Here is a 16429-nt window from a genome sequence, read left to right as displayed (position 1 = left end):
GTTGTCCTCTCCTCAGAGAGCAGGGGCCAGGGGGTGTGTCCTCTTCCAGTACGACAAAGCTGGGGAGTCAGGTAGGAGTGCTGCCGTCACCCTGCCCCAACCTGATTCTAACAGTGACATAGCCAGAGACAGACGAAGATGTGAAGAGAGGAAGGGGTATGTTTGAGCAGTAACCATTCATCAGTGGAATCAAAACTGCAAAATCTTTTTAATGTTGTCTCATCTAAAATGCCAACTCACTTACCCTTAATAGACACACTTGCAGTTGTAACGTGGTGCTTTTTTTCCCTCTAGGAGAAAGCGCTCTCCTCCACCTCTGTTAGGAAACACACAGTAAAGGCCAAGTACTGCAATTCGTTTTCGTTTCCTGTGCTATTAAATATTCAGGCAATCAGGAAATGTTTCCTCATGTTACCTGGAAACAAAACACTAGATCCAGAAGTTCCAATTCTTGGAGCTAGTTTCTCAAGCTCTCTGGCAATATTTTTTATTAGAGGTGTTATGCAATCTTGAAAAGATGATTGATTTTCAGGCCAGTCCAATCTGGGTTTCATTATTAGCTTTTCTACTCATGATCTGGGTGACTTCAGTCAATTTACTTATCTTCATTGAATTTTTTAAATATATAAAATTAGGGTGATAGTATTTTTATGTATGCATATAGAATTTTAAGAATTAAATAAGTTGAGGGTGCCTGGGTGGCTCAGTTGGTTAAGCATCTGACTTCGGCTGAGGTCAGGTCATGATCTCACTGTTTGTGACTTCGAGCCCCGCATCGGGCTCTGTGCTGACACCTTGGATCCCGAAGCCTGCTTCAGATTCTGGGTCTCCCTGTCTCTCTGCTCCTCCCCTGCTCGTGCTCTGTCTCTCAAAAATAAAGAAACATTAAAAAAAATTTTTTTAAAGAATTAAATAAGTTGATATGTGCCTAATGCCTTACACCTAAGTAGGCACTTAGCAAAGACAATCTCCTCCCATTTACCTCTTTTTTTCTGTTCTAGAAATATCTATCTCTCATAAGATCAGCAAAGGATTCTTTCAGTGGCATGATGATGCATTAAGAATTTTTTAATAGTTGGGGCGCCTGGGTGGCGCAGTCGGTTAAGCATCCGACTTCAGCCAGGTCACGATCTCGCGGTCCGCGAGTTCGAGCCCCGCGTCAGGCTCTGGGCTGATGGCTCAGAGCCTGGAGCCTGTTTCCGATTCTGTGTCTCCCTCTCTCTCTGCCCCTCCCCCGTTCATGCTCTGTCTCTCTCTGTCCCAAAAATAAACGTTGAAAAAAAAAAATTAAAAAAAAAAAAAGAATTTTTTAATAGTTTTATTAAGTGCTGGGAAAGCCCTGGGTAAAATATTGAGTTGAGAAGGTGTGACACAGCTGTTTGGACAGATGAAAATCACATTGTGACTTTTATATGTTTCTGTCTGATGCTGGAGCTACAGTAGCTGACAGTTTGAAGAACTGGGTCAACGTGCAAATAGTATCTTTAGATTAATTTCTCCAGGAAAGACGGAGAAGGGCTTGAATCACTAAGGGGGTGGAATCCTACCACAGCCACATACAGTTTTATAGAAATGTTCCAGTAAGTCTTGATGGCAGGATTCTCTAGCCTGCTGTCAGATATGTAGGCAAGGAGAGTGACAGATAAAACAGCGTGCATGAGCCAGAGAAGGAATTTGAACCGACATATTTCTGCTGATGCCATAGTCATCCCAGGATCCTATTGACTTCAGTTTGTATTAGGTTTCCAGGCTTCACAAATCCATTATCATCATGTTTGTGTACATGTTGTTCATGGGTGGCCCACGATATAGAATGTGTGTTGTAGTCAATTTTTTTTCTAGTTCTACAGATTTTTCTACTGTGTTCCTTCCATCTTTTCTTGGACAATCCTTCATAAAATGAGAAGTGTACCATTTGGAGGCAGATGCTTACAGCTTTTGGTGTCATGGAGGAGAGAAGAACTAACTAGTAATATCAGCATTGAGCTAAGCAAACTAACCAAACCTCTGTTACAAACTAGTGTTCAGAGCAGCTGAGAACTAATGAGATGTAGTCTTGGAAGTCTGCGTGTTGGGGCTCCTGGGCGGCTCAGTCAGTTGAGGGTCCGACTTCAGCTCAGGTCATGATCTCTCAGTTTGTGAGTTTGAGCCCCGCGTCAGGCTCTGTGCTGACACCTCAGAGCCTAGAGCCTGCCTCAGATTCTGTATCTCCCTCTCTCTATCCCTCCCCCACTCATGCTTGCTCTCTCTCTCTCTCTCTCAAAAATAAATAAACATTTAAAAAAAAAAAAAGAAGTCTGTGTGTTGTAGTGGAAAGAAATTGTGGCTTTGAAAATAGACCTAGGTTTAAACCCCAGCTCTTTGTGATCTTGGGCACCTAAGTTTACCCCTCTAAGCCCCAGTTAATCCATCTGTAAATAATAAAATAATGAAAGCATCATGAGAGCCACCTTTCAGAATTTTTACACAAATTAAATGTCTCTCAAGATGACGTGTGTATACCTTCATGGATAAGGTTGGTTTTATCAAGGAATATATAAAGCCACTGAATGAAAAGGTATACCTTAGGGGAACATCAATTTTGCTCTGCATTTGGGGAGAATAGAATTTATTGTAGAGTTCGTTCACATGAATTTTAAAGCTAAAACATGAAATTTAAAACAAATTTATGCTTGCAGTTATTTCAGCTCAAACTTAGATTCCCTAAAAGTACAAGTTGACTCATTTCAACAGTTAAGAGTTCTCAGAAAGTTGTTAGAGGAACTTATGCATATAGCGATATTTGGTAAATGTTATCAGTCAAGTCACAGTGAAAGAAACAGAAGTCAGTCTAGGTAACTTAAGCAGAAAGGTATTTAAGGAATTAGTTGTCTACCAAAAATGGGAAGACCTTTTTGATCGAGTCTCCATTAATGACCCTCGGGAGTCTTTAAAACTGATTTAATCAGGAAAAAGTAGAGAACCAGGAGGTTGCCATTGGAATTACCAAAATTGTGCAGGACCTGAGGGGTGATCCAGGAATGAGGGAACTGACACCTTGCAACTGCCTCTTGACACCCAGGAGGCTGGGTGAATGGACACTGGCTGTCCCAGCCAGCTGCCATCGCTTCTTGCCTTTGACCCTGACAGCCTTGCTTACCAGCCGTGGCAGTCAAAACTGCCACCTTCCTAAGCAAGGGAAGACATCAAGTGTATGTCTGGCAGAACCTAGCATATTTCCAAAACCCTACCTGTAAGGGACTCTGGGAAGATGGAATTTTTTTTTTTTTTTTATCATTCTATGTTGTAAAGAGGGTGCAGTGAGCTTGAGTTAGCCAACTCACAGTATCCATCACACAATGTTGGCTAGATGATAGGAGCTCAAGAAATGCTAATTCTCTTCCCTGTGCCTGTAAAGACTCAAAATAAGAGCTTACAGGAAACTCTGAGCCTTGATAAGGTTGGGGGAATTGTGATTAAACTAGTCCCTCCCCTACAGCATCAGTTTTGATGAGTTTTGGAAATAGGTTGTAGTGGCAGACAGTAGGCTCACCAAATAGTCCATTTGTCCCCCCGAATCTCTAAGTCTTACAGTTGTGTTGGGCCTTGTGACTAATTCTGGCTAATGAAATATGAGAAGAGGTGATGTGTGTGCTTCTGAGCTGAGGCAGTGATTGGCAAGTGTGTTCTTGGAGGTGCACCTTTAAAATGGTGGAGTTTCCTTAAGACTGGCTTCCTAAGTAACCTGGTGGAGCAGATCCCCACCCCACCCACCTCAGGCCCTTTGGGGAACATAACATGTTATTTTCACAAACTTTAGTTATGCTCGGTAACTGAAATTTCAGGATAATTTAACGGCACAGCATAAACCAATCTTATTGTGACCAATATGATCATCATGGAAATGTCCTAACAGTGCATTCAAGCTGAGTAATATTTCCTGGGAGATAACAGTCATTCTCAAAGAGCTAGGCACCTTGAGTAAATGCAGTTTTTTCCCTCTCTTTCCCAGTTTTTATAGATTTTGTAAAAAATTTTAATGTTTATTTTTGAGACAGAGAAAGACAGAGCATGAACAGGAGAGGGTCAGAGAGAGAGGGAGACATGGAATCCGAAGCAGGCTCCAGGCTCTGAGCTGTCAGCACAGAGCCTGATGTGGGGCTCAAACTTGTGAGCTGTGACATCATGACCTGAGCCGAAGTCGGACACTTAACCAACTGAGCCACCCAGGCACCCCCCACTTTATATAGTTTTTAATGTAGAGTCTAAAAGCAATCATATGGCTTCTTTTTTAGTTGGCATTATCCAAGTGAACGAGCATGACGTAAAGGTACCCGATAAAGGACCTTTTCACATTCAGAACATGTGAAAAGCATCCTTTGTTATTGTAGTTATAGGGTTGCTTTGGAAACTGTTTTAATATTTGTGATTAATGCTCTTTCCTGTGGGTCTAGAGGACACCTTTGTCCAGAAGGAAATCTCGCCTCCGTTTGCTTCGGCAAAAGCAGATATAACTACAGTGTAACCAGATTCTGCCCCAGCTAAAAGGCTAGAATTTGTGTGTTTCTTTGTGGCCTTTCTAAATTATAATTACTTACATTTAAAGACCAGACCACCAATTTTTGGTAAATGAAGAACAAACACGTGAAAATACTTTACTCTTACATGTCCTCACCTTTACTATTCTCTCATACTCTCATCTGTATTAGCTCCCCCTGCAATAATTCTCAACCTTCTTTTTTTAAAAAATTTTTTTTCAACGTTTTTTATTTATTTTTGGGACAGAGAGAGACAGAGCATGAACGGGGGAGGGGCAGAGAGAGAGGGAGACACAGAATCGGAAACAGGCTCCAGGCTCTGAGCCATCAGCCCAGAGCCTGACGCGGGGCTCGAACTCCCGGACCCTGCGAGATCGTGACCTGGCTGAAGTCGGACGCTCAACCGACTGCGCCACCCAGGCGCCCCCTCAACCTTCTTTTTTAAAATCTTGTCATCACAGCATTGGAATAAAAGTAAAGTGATACAATGTACGTTCAAGTATTTCATAAGCTATGAAGCTAAAGAATGGAAGAGAAAAACATAGCTCACTAAAGAAGTCCACACCTCATCACCACTTCACTGGGGCCCAGAAGAAACCCAGACTCAGCTTGAGTCCCCCGTGTGTCCCCCTTTGTAGCTCTTACCGTGTGGTGTCTTTACGTTTATCTGTGTCTTTATCTGACTGACATCTGACTGTCTCACTAACTCCATGAGTGCAGTGGCCTGGTTGGCCTTAGTTTGTCATGTTATCTCCAGCGCCCAGCCCAGGTAGTGACTGGCTCAGGGCGGGCACTGAATAAATGTTCACTGGACAGAGGTGTGTTTAAATGAATGGACCGATGAGGGGATGAGGGGACACAAGGAAGACCCAGGAGATAGGGCAGAGCTCCTCAGCTTTTCCTCTCAGCATTCCTACAGCCTGCATGTTACCACTGACGGGGCCAAACAGATGTTTAGAATTTCTTCAGCTGTGACCTTTATGGTACCTTGGAAGTTCCCCAAGATACTCCTGGTCCCCAGATGGAAAATTCTTCTTTACAGTGATTGCCTCAGTCAGTATATTAGGTTGCGAAACCGTGAGGCACCATTTCGGAGAGGAAAACTACCCTACACGGTATAGCATTTGTGTTTCTCAAGGAACCAGAACCATGACCTCTGAACTTATTTGTAAGAGTTGGATGGCTTTAATATTTTGATGAGCTCCAAGGAGCTTCCCTGCTTCTATGTGACCAGTCTTCTGATGGCACTCTCAGCCCTTCAGCTTAGAATTGCTTATGAACTCAAGCCCAGAGGGGCTGGTGGGGAGAAGGGGGAGCCTTGGGGTTGGCCTTGGGAAGGTCAGCGTCCATCCCCTGTGTTGGTCCCGGGCCCTGGAGCTCACCAGTCATCACGGGGCTGGAGGGCCCCAGCTGCAGGCCCTTCTGGGAATCTGACAGTTTGTTCTGCACCAGGTTATCCAGAGTCCCTGCGCTGACCTGCCTAGCCCAAGCAGAGAAGCTGGCTTGCAGCCACAGGAAATCAAAAACCCAGGCAGCAAAAGCATTTCAGTCCGGGTCCAACCAGGAAAACAGACTACGCTGGGCACTTTATTTTATTTTGTTTTATTGGGGGGGGGGTGGGGAGACATTTTAAACAGAGGGAAATGAAAGCAGCAAATCGGTTATGATGGTGAAAGGAGAGCTGAGAAGCCAGCATGGGTTTACCCTCCCTCCTCCCCTCCGGTCTCCCCCGGTGCGTCCTGTGTGCACAAGCCACACGACACAGAAGCCTCAAGTAATCATCCCCTCGTAACACTGAGCAAAGTCTCGGAAAGCGCAAGGAGTGGATTTGAGGACAGACAGTCCTAGGACAGGCCCAGGAAGGCACCTGATACATCTCTATCCTTCTGGTGCCTCGCACACAGTAAATGCCCAGTAAATGTTACATTGAACAGAACGAATGATCACGTGGCTCTGACACTCAGCTCTGGCTGTCACACGAAGCAAGTCATTTTATCTCTTTGAGTGTGTTCTTGAACATAAAGTAGAGATGATGTGGGTTCCCCATTTTCGTCCTAACTAGAGGATTCTGATCTTCAGTGTCTTGCTGGACCTCACCTTCACGAGCTTCTGTTCTCATAGTACGAGACTCTCTGATCAGTAGCTTAAATCACCCTGACCCCAGGACTGACTCTGGAAGTCATTCTTTTGAATGAGCCCTTCATATCACATGGCTTTAATATGATTTATTTTTTTTGATGGAGTGCAAGAAACCAATACATTCCTGATTCATGGCTCTGGTCCCAAATATGCTGCTCTAGGATATCATGTAAGAATATTTAATGATTTATGTCATTATTTGTTCCTTTATTTTTTTTAATAGATAATACATACACATGGTTGACCGTGCACAAAAGGACGCATAAAGAAAAATAAGTCCCCCTTTTTTAACTCCCCTGTCCAAACCACCTGGTTCTCTTCTCCAGAACCAACCACTGTTATCAGCTTTCCATGTTAAAATATCAGTTTAAGGGGTGCCTGGGTGGCTCAGTCAGTTAAGTGTCTACTTCGGCTCAGATCACGATCCCGTGGTCTGTGAGTTTGAGCCCTGCTTTGGGCTCTGTGCTGACAGCTCAGAGCCTGGAGCCTGCTTTGGATTCTGTGTCTTCCTCTCTCTCTCTCTCGGCCCCTCCCCTGCTCTCACTCTGTCTCTCTCTCTGTCTCTCTCTCAAAAATAAACATTACATTTTCTTTAATTAAAAAAAAATGCCAGCTTAAGACAGTTATTTCCCTGAAGTTTCTAGAAGGCGAATGTATTAGTTTCGTATGCCTGCAATAACAAATTACTACAAACTGACAGAAATCTATTCTCTCACAGTTCGGGAGAGATTCATTCTGCTCTCCCCAAAGGATCTAGGTAAGAATCCTTCCTAGCTTCTTACAGTTTCTAGGAGTTCGCAGCAAGCCTTGGATGTGCTTGGCTTACAGCTAGTTGTAGCATCCCAACCTTTCTCTGTGTCTTCACTGGCCTCCTATCTGTGTGTGTTTGTATCTCTGTATCCTCTTCTTGTAAGAATACCAGTCATTGGTCACCTAATCCAGGCGTGACCACCCTACTCCAGAATGACTTCATTTTAACTAACTACATCTGTAAGGACCCAATTTCAAGTTAGGGGCCACCTTGAGGTCCTCAGTAGACATGAATTTTGGGGGGACATTATTCAACCCACTACAACAGGTAATGATGCTTCTCAAATTTCCCCAAAGGTAATACTTACATAGTGGCAGGGGTGAGGGTGGGGGCAGTCACTGATTAAAAATATAGATTCTTGGGGCACCTGGGTGGCTCAGTTGGTTAAGTGTCCGACTTCGGCTCCGGTCATGATCTCACAGTTCGTGAGTTCAAGCCCCACGTCGGGCTCTGTGCTGACAGCTCAGAGCCTGGAGCCTGCTTCAGATTCTCTGTCTCTCTCTCTCTCTCTCTCTGCCCCACCCCCACTCACACTCTGTCTCTCTCCCTCTCTCAAAAATAAATAAATATTTAAATTTTTTTTTAAAAAAATACAGATTCTTGGCTCCATCTCAGACTTACAGAACTAGAATCTCTACAGAAGGAGCTTAGAAATCTAGTTTTGACAAATTTTCTCATTAGGTCTAGTCGTTGGGTAAGTATAGAAAATCCTCTTTTGAAATAATCAAACAAAAGCCAAAATCCCAAAGTTTACAAAACTTGATCCAGTAGACTTGAGGTCAAATACTGGCTCAGTCAGTATTTATTAGTTAATAACCTTGAGCATTTTATCTAATCCTTTTGGGCCTCAGTCTTCCTATCTGTAGAATGGCAGTGATAATAATGACGGCTGCGTTGTAGAGTTGCTAGAAGTGGAAAGAACATATGTACATGAATTCCAGATGTTGTAGAGCTTCTAGGAGGAAGATCTGAGGCTTGAGCCTAGAACTTCCGAGTCCATGGTCATTGTGCACTTACTGTTGAAGCCTGTCTTCCTTTTGACTTCACAGGGGAATTGTACATAGGAGTCCTTTAAAGAGCTAGTTTTCCTCAAAGAATATTAAATTTGATTATATTAACAATCCCATAATATATGCATATGTACCAGAAAGTACTTAGTGAACAGAGCAGTGTGTTGTTTGACAGCTTGGTAACATCTTCCACCTAGAACCATCCATTTACCTTGCTACCTGCTATCCCCTAACAGATCTATTTCTCAAGCTCCCACTCATCCTCAGTCATCACACAGATATCATCTACTCTGGGCAGTCTTTTCTTTCTCCCTCCTTCCAGATAGAATCATGCTATTATTATTTGAGAAACCTCAACCGTCTTTTTTCTTTTTCCTTTTTTTTCTTTTTTTTTTTTTTTTTTTTTTTTTTTTTTTGGCACTTGGTATACTAAGACCACAGCAGTAAAGTGACAGAACTGGGCTTTGAGCCCAGCTCCTTCTGACTCCAAAGCTCATGTGGCACAGAACTATCACTATACTGCCTCTCTCCCTCTTCAAACCCCTCCCAGAGTTACCCTAGCCATTCTGCGTGGAGCGAGGGAAGGGAAGCCTGTTTCTCCCATTAAACCGTGACTCCTGGTCATCCATCCCAAAGCCAAGCCCTATTTCATTCATTTGCGTGTCTTGAGGTCTAAAACAGTGTTTCTCAAAGTGCAACCCCAGACCACAAGCATCAGCATCACCTGGAAATTTGTTAGAAATGAAAATTCTCAGAGGTCTGTGGGTGGGATCCGGTGATCTGTAGTTTAACAAGCCCAGCAGGTGACTCCAGTGCACACTCAAGTCTGAGAACCACTGCAGGATGGCATCCCCTCGTACATGCTTTCCAAAACACAGATTCTCAGACCTCTGTGTCCTCTTAACAGCCATCATTTAAGCAGCTTCATAGCATGCATGGCATAATGTTATCATTGCTTGCTTCTCCCTCTGGATTGATTCCTTCATGCAGGGGTTTGAGGTAGTGCGTAATCAGCCAGTACCTCATTCAGTACCTGACACATAATAGGAGCTCAGTACGTGTCTGCTGATAGAACGTGTAAATTCGCTAGTACAGGGAAGCTGGACCTATACTTTCGGGAACGTGATACATTTTTAGGATCCAGAAGGAACCTTAGAGAATATTTTATATTAGAGTAAACTGAAGCTCAATTGAGAAGGTTCCCCTGGTTACTGCAGTGACTTAGTGGAATAATGAAACGTGAATGAGGTCTTAATGTCTTTTAGCTCCTTGCTACTCAAAGTGCGCCACACAGGCCCCAGCCACAACGCATCACCTGAGTGTTTATGAGAAATACTGAATCTCGGGCCCCACTCCAGGCCTGTTGAGCCAGAATCTGCATTTTAATATGATTCACCTCATTACAGTTCGAGAGGCATTTTCATTTTGACTAGATCACTGGGCTTTCACCAAACTAATCTCTCATCCTTTAGTTGAATGTCCTTTTTTTTGTTTTCTAGAGATGAAATTCAATTTCCTAGTGAATCCACGTGTGTGAGGAATTTATTAAGGAGGGGATGGTGGTGGTGAAATTAATTAAATTCACTCAGTGCCTTGGAAATAAAGCTTTAACAAATGATCAGAAAAAGTTCCTCAGTGCAGATGGGACGACTGATTTCTCGTTTAGAATAGCACACACCCTGGCTCAGATCCAGGCAAAATGTCAGCTGCTCTAGCTCATGAAAGGTCAACATATTGCTTTGAACAACTTTCATGAAATGCTCATCTCAAAATTGGAGGCACCGTGGAGATGGTTGTATGTAATCCAACTCATCAACGTCGTCAACCTTGTACCCTTACCCCAGCCTGCTTTGTTCCTTCACGTTCCAAGGTGGAGCCATTTAGGGCTTTATTTTCTTTTAGCTGAAGTAGAGCCAGCTTTCTATTCTGGTTATGGGAGCAGAGTAATAGCATGAAATAGAGAAGTCAACATCTCATCAGCATAAAGTATTTCCCTCTAGAGTTTCAACTTCTGCCCCTAAGTCTAAGCCTAAGGGCTGCTTAAAATTAGTAAAATCATGTGACTCAAGTTTCTTATTTCCTCCAGCTGTCCTTTATGCATAATTAGTGATGGTGTTGGCAGGCACCGTTAAAAAAGAGGGAGTGTTAAAAGCATGGATAATATACAAGCCCTATAATCGGTTCCTTCCAAAGTTGTTTGCTATATCTGTAAACTGATGCCAGAAGGCAGAGCCCCTTTTGGGGTGGTTCATCTTTGTAAACACTGTTGCTACCTAATAAATGCCTTTGAACGGACATGAAGTGAATACAATCTAATCTGTCACTTAATACATCAATGATGGCAAATGCCATAATGCCTTCATTATAAAAGACTATCATGCTGGAAAAAAAGACTGTATCTTAAAGACTTCTATTAATAGGCTTGGACTGCCACTCCAAGCAAGATGGAGTAACAGGAACTAGATTGACCCTTCTACCTGAAACAACCAGAAGACAGGTGAAATATGTGCTCAAGACCTTGGACATGAGGCAGTGATTCCTGAGGGATGGGAGACAAGACAATCCCTGAGACTGCCCTAGCTTTCTGCCTTGAGAGAGTTTTCAGGCCATGGCTCCAGGGACAGAGAACCCCAGTGGGACCCGAAAGACCCTCTCAGTTGGGAAGACAGGGAGGGGAGTCTGGGAAGACCGACACATCTAGCACCCCAAGGCAGGGAGGAGAGAGGAGAGAGCTGCACAGAGAGAAATCTGGAGCTTCGAAGTGCGTCTCCTCAAGGCCAGCTGAGTACCGATCAGCACGGGTGTGAGGAAACTGCAAAAGACCAAGGGAAAAACTACCCGCAAAGATTAGAGGTAACATTGCTCAGCACTCACATAAGACCGGGAGGCACACCTGTCCTGAAGTTGGACTGGAAAATGTCATGATTCACAGGAGTACACAGAGGACAGAGTGCACAGAGGGCCTCCCCTCAATAGAGGGACAGAATTCATCCTAGATGGAACACCATCCCAGTTGTCCCAAACAAACCGTCAAAACAACACCTAAAGGGCACCTGGGTGGCTCAGTCGGTTAAGTGTCCCACTCTTGATTTCAGCTCAGGTCATGATCTTGTCTGTAGGATCGAGCCCCATGATGGGCTATGTGCTGACAGTGGGAAGCCTGCTTTGGGATTCTCTCTGTCCCTGCCCCACTCGCACACACACGCACACGCACACACGCTGTCTCTCTCTCTCTCTCAAAATAAATAAATAAAACTTAAAAACAACAACAACAACAATAACACAACATCTAAAAATGCCAAATGGCTTCCAAGAAACTTAACTGTGTCTTGGAAAAAACAAACGAAAAAAACACTGAAGAATATTTTTAGGAATATAAACATATGCAGCACTCAACAAGGTAAGATTCACAGTGTCTGGCATCTACTATAACATTGCAGGCATGCAAAGGTGTAGGAAAATATTCCTGATGAAGAGGAAAGCCAGTCAATTGAAGCTGACCCAGAACTAACCCAGATATTAGGGTTAGCCAACAAGGACATTAAAACAGTTCGTGTAACTGTATTCCATGTATTCAAAAAATTAAAGACATGGAAGATACAAAAAGATCCATATTGGGTAGCTCAGTTGGTTAAGCGACCGACTCTTGCTTTTGGCTCAGGTCGTGAGCTCATGGTTTGTGAGTTCGAGCCCCTGTCAGCGAGGAGCCTGCTTGGGATTCTCTCTCTTTCCCTCACTCTCTGCCCCTCCCAACTTGCGCTGTCTCTGTCTCTCTCAAAGTAAATAAATAAACTTAAAAAAAAAAAAAGAAAAAGATCCAAGTCCAGTTCTTGGAGGTGAAAACTACATTGTATGAAATGAAAAACACATTGGATGGTATTAATTAACAGAAATACCTAGTAATAGAAACTATCCACAGTGAAACACAGATAGAAATGATAATTTTTTTAAAGACAATGAACAATTAGTGAGCTATGGTATAAATTTAAGCAGCTTAATATACCTATAGTTGGGTCCTCAGAGGGGGCAAAGGAGGAAAGACATTTGAAGAAATAGTGGCTGAAAACTGTCCTAATTTGATAAAAACTATAAACTCACAGATACATAGAAGCTCAATAAACTCTATATACAAGAAACATGCAGAAAGTGACAGTAGGTCATATTATTATCAAATTGCTCAGTACAGTGGTAAAAAGAAAAGCTTAAAAACTGCCAAGGAAAAAAGACGCATTACATAGAGAAGAACAAAAAAAGGCAGCTGCTATAGATAAATGTTTATGTCCCTGTCCCCCCAAATTCATATGTTGAAATCTAATCGCCCATGTGATGATGTTAGGAGGTGGAGCTTCTGGGAGGCGTTCAGGTCATGAGGGTGGAGCCCTCATGATGGGATTTCTGTTCTTTTAAAGAGATCCTAGGGGCGCCTGGGTGGCGCAGTCGGTTAAGCGTCCGACTTCAGCCAGGTCACGATCTCGCGGTCCGGGAGTTCGAGCCCCGCGTCAGGCTCTGGGCTGATGGCTCAGAGCCTGGAGCCTGTTTCCGATTCTGTGTCTCCCTCTCTCTCTGCCCCTCCCCCGTTCATGCTCTGTCTCTCTCTGTCCCAAAAATAAATAAACGTTGAAAAAAAAAAAAAAGATCCTAGAAAGTTCTTGCCCCTTCCACCAGTGAAGACAAAGAGAAGATGACCCTTTACAAATCAGAAGGTGCCACCTCATCAGACACTGAATCTACTGGGGCCTTGATCTTGGACCTTCCAGGATGCAGAAGTGTGAGGAATAAATTTGTGTTTATAAGTCACCCAGTCCATGGTATTCTAGGATAGCAGCGTGAGCAGATGAAGACAGCATCTTATGTCTCATTAGAAGTAATACAAATGAGAAGACAGTCCAGTGAGATCTTTCCGTGTACTGAAAAAAAAGAAAAACCTGTCAAAACTATTATCTAGTGAAAATATCTTTCGAAATTAAGGTGAAATGAAGACTTCTTCCAACATACAAAGGCTGAAAACTTATCACCTGAAAGAACTGTTTCTGTACAACAACAAGAAATGCTCAAGAAGGTCCTTCATTCAGAAAGAAAATGATATGAAATAGAAATATGGGTATACAGGAAAGAATGGCTCTGTCCTGTTAAGATGAGAACCCTCCCATCCTTGATGTCTAGATACAATGGCATACTAATCAAAATTTCAGCAGGTTTTTCTATACAAATTGAAGAATGGATTTAAAAATTCATATGGAAATGCGAATAGAATGTGCATAGAGAAATAGCCAAACAGTTTTGAAGAAAACAAAGTTGGACGATTAACACCACCTCATTCAAGACTTTTTATAAAGTCTTTAGAACCTGCATCCGCTGCTGAAGGGGAACAAAAAATGGTACAACCACTTTGATAACACAGTTTGGCAATTCTTTAAAATGTTAAACACACACCTACCATATGAATTAGCAATTTTACTCCAAGCTGTTTACCCAAGAGAAATGAAAGCATGTGTCCACTAAAAACAAAACAAAACGAAACCAAAACAAAACAAAACACAGATGTTCATAGCACCATTATTTGTAATAACCTAAAACTAGAAAGGACCTACATGTCTGTCAAAAGGTGCATGGATAAGCAAACAGTGGCGTATCCATACAGTGGTTACCACTTGGTCATAAAAGGGAGTGAACTATTGACACAGCTACAACATGTATGAATCTCAAAGTAATTACACTGTGTAGAAGATAGAAAGGAATATGTACTAAATGATTCAATTTGCTAAAATTCTAGATAATGCAAACTAAGCTATAGAAAGAGAAATGGAGGGAAGCAGTGTCATCATGGTGGATATACATCTGTCCAAACTTACTGCACACTTAAAGTACGGTTGATTGTATGTCAATTGTATCTCAGCAGCACTGTTAAAAAATAAATGCGGTTATAGTTTTCCAGAAAAGCTGGACTATTTTCTATTCTTGAACACCTCAGTATTTGTGAGTCTCTGCCCCTGGTCATGGATGGTCCCCACAGGCTGGAATGCCCTCTCTTCATTCCCCAGCTGTCAAATCCTTTTATTCTGTAACCCCATCTAACATGCCTTTCTCTTCCTGAAGGATTTCCTGATCCTTACACTCCAGCATGCCTTCCTTGGATACTCCATGCTTCCTTAATGGCACACCTGTTCTGCCATGTATTAGAATTATTTTGGTACCATCCCCCTCATTAAGCTATAAATGGCTTGGACTACATCCAGCTTATCTTTGTATCCCATTGCCCACCCACCCCCCATGCCTAGCCAACTCCTGTACTCATGCAAAGGTATTTTTAATTCAATATTTGGAGGACACATTTTCCCAAAGATACAAGTATTAATTCATAAATCAAATGGTCACAATAGAATGCTCTTCTTACTCTGCTATAGTTTGACCTTCCTTTAATATCTAAAGTGTCCTTCCCCTTGCATTTCTCCTGCAGCCACCTCTGTCACTGCAGAGATGTCCCAGTCTTGCCTCCAGTCTCTCTCCCCTCCAATCCCATCTTCCCGGCACCATCTCACTAAAATACAGCTTGATCGCATCACTTGCTTTAATGAAATTCTGTCTGTGGGTCCCCTTTGGACTCTCCCGTTTGTAATCCCACTTCCTCGTCCACCTCTCCCCTAAACTTTGTCCAGGCCATTAAAGAACTACACACAGTTTCCATAATGTGCAATACAGTTTTCCCCTTCTGTCCTCTGTTCAGCTGTCCTTCTCCCTGAGATACTCCCCTTGGCTACTACTACTCCTTTTTGATTTAGCCAACTGATTCTCTTCCTTCAAAAGTGAGCTTCAGGATCATCACTGTTCCAAGGATTGCATTTGTGATAATTCAGCCCACTCCTGTTTGTAGTTGAGGAAACTGAAACGGAGAGAGGTTGAGTCCTTCACTCAAGGATGTTCAGCTCGTAGCCAGTGCATAGACCAAGACTGACTGACTCCATTAACGAAATTCTAACCCCCGTACCATTTGGCCTGTCCTGGAGGGCAAGCATGGGGTTCTTGTTTGCCAGCACCTTCCTTCAGCACTGTGGACATGGCTATGCTGTTGGACTCAGTATCCCTAATACCTAGCAGACTGCCTGGCAGAGAGCAAGCATTCAATAAACATTTTTGCATGAGTGACTCATGCCCCATCTCAATAACTGGTTGCTTTGGGTTTTTTGTTTTGTTTTGTTGTGTTTTGTTTTGGAAGACTTATATTGAAATCTTGGTAAAAGCAGTCCAGGCTAATTGAGAAACAGTCCTCATGCAGATTGCCCAAGGGTACAAAGCTGAAAATAGAAAGTTTAATCAATTGACTTGCACATCTGGAGGGAACAAGTGTTTTGAATGTTATAGGCAGAGGCAGGCATCTGACCAGCTGAGGAGCTCAGCTCTCCCTGGTAGCAACCCCAGAATCTGGGCATTCTTCTCTCCCCTCCATGGCCTGCCCTTCTCCTGACTCCTCCTCCCCATGCACCTCTCTGTCAAGAAGTAGAGATCTTCAAATAAATTTCCTTCATGTGTAATAACTTTCCAGTTCTATTTTAATGCCTATTTTCTTAAAAAAAAAAAAAAAAACCTAATGAAGTCAAAATAAAATTAAACAAATCTAACCCATAGCTTTCCTGCTTCACAAAGAGATTGACTCTCTTCCCAACTTGTTTGGCACCTTGGCATTTACTGTAAGAATGAGGAAGATTGAATTTCATGTAGTGTGACCTTTTGAAACTTGGGATGATCATTAGCATTATTCTGATTTTCACTCTCTCTTGCAACCAGTGCAGAATTGCATGACAATTTAAAACTTGTCTAGATAGTTCAGATACAGATTTTTTAAAAATAGCAATTTGGTGGGTAGCTGATTTGTTTGTGCTTGTTTAAATCCTTCAAGTAATGAAATGATTATTGCTATCTACAAAAGAGGTGAATGTGTCTTTGAGCAAAGGCTT

At 42.7% G+C, this 16429-nt stretch overlaps 1 protein-coding gene across 1 annotated transcript in view; it reads left to right on the top strand.

The window, feature by feature from the left end:
* SNTB1 (syntrophin beta 1) overlaps positions 1 to 16429 on the top strand; it is a 236769-nt gene that overhangs the window by 113613 nt on the left and 106727 nt on the right. The gene's annotated exons all lie outside the window — the stretch shown is intronic.

The sequence above is a fragment of the Prionailurus bengalensis genome, chromosome F2 (assembly GCF_016509475.1).
Source record: "Prionailurus bengalensis isolate Pbe53 chromosome F2, Fcat_Pben_1.1_paternal_pri, whole genome shotgun sequence".
NCBI lineage: Eukaryota > Metazoa > Chordata > Mammalia > Carnivora > Felidae > Prionailurus > Prionailurus bengalensis.
Note: the sequence above shows the minus strand (reverse complement) of the source record. Positions and strands in the feature narration are given on the sequence as shown.